Source organism: Meleagris gallopavo, unplaced genomic scaffold (assembly GCF_000146605.3).
Source record: "Meleagris gallopavo isolate NT-WF06-2002-E0010 breed Aviagen turkey brand Nicholas breeding stock unplaced genomic scaffold, Turkey_5.1 ChrUn_random_7180001893938, whole genome shotgun sequence".
NCBI classification, from domain to species: domain Eukaryota; kingdom Metazoa; phylum Chordata; class Aves; order Galliformes; family Phasianidae; genus Meleagris; species Meleagris gallopavo.
This window is the reverse complement of record NW_011157333.1, coordinates 1-854: the sequence shown is the minus strand read 5'-3', so window position 1 is coordinate 854 and position 854 is coordinate 1. Positions and strand designations below refer to the sequence as shown.

Sequence of the window (854 nt, the reverse complement as noted above, 5' to 3'; positions counted from 1 at the left end):
TTTTAATACAAAACTAAACTCTATGATTACGTGACTCTCTATGGCTTTCAGTTAGGAATACATCATTTCAGCCATAGGAGACATTTTCTTTGGAATAAATAAATAATGTTCGAGGTATCCTGTTATGTCCTCAACGTTTGTATCGTCCGCGGAAGTGTGGGCCTCCTCAGAGTAGAATGCAGGCGGACTCGAGGAGGCTGTTCCACACGAGGATCTGTTAGGCATGGATAAGGAAAGGAAATCCGAGGAGGTTTGGCTGGTGTGTGAGTTAGAGTGAAGTGCTGAGGGCAGAGCGAGGCAGTTGTCCCGTGACTTCCCCAACGGCCCTTCAGCGCTGGAAGCCTGCAGAGGTTCAGCTGTGGCTCTTCTGTCATGGCTGGCCTCAAAGTGAGAATTCTATCTGTGCTCTGTGCCGTGTTCTGCTGTAGCACAAACACTGGAAGCGATGGAGTCTTTGCTGTGTCTGAGTGGGTTTTGTGTTTTGTGCTGCAGTGTATAAGCTTGGGAGGATACAGGACAGGAGACCTGGAACGTCTCTGCCGTGAGAGACCGGCCGATCCTCCGGAGGTCCTCTCACACCTGCAGGGTCGTAAGAGGTGAACAGGTAGGTAAATACGGAACCTGTGCCATTGCTCACAGAGCTCTATAGCGCAGCTAATGACATGTCATGTGGTTTTTGGTTTGTTTTTCTTTGCTTAGAGAAACGAGACGGCTGCTGGTGTACAGACTGTGACAGGAACGGTGTAAGAGTCTGCAGAAAACGGGCTTCTCCCAGAGGAGAGCTACGTGCAAACACTCCTGTTTGAAAGGTACTTCCCCCAGATCTTTGGTGATTAATAAATTGTACTTTACTG

General features: G+C 48.7%; 1 long non-coding RNA gene across 1 annotated transcript; it reads left to right on the top strand.

Moving 5' to 3' along the window:
* The first annotated feature begins 213 nt into the window (after positions 1-213).
* Positions 214-854, top strand: LOC109364693. Its single transcript, XR_002110550.2, has 2 exons — positions 214-604; positions 700-854. It is a non-coding gene; the product is annotated as an uncharacterized LOC109364693 (long non-coding RNA).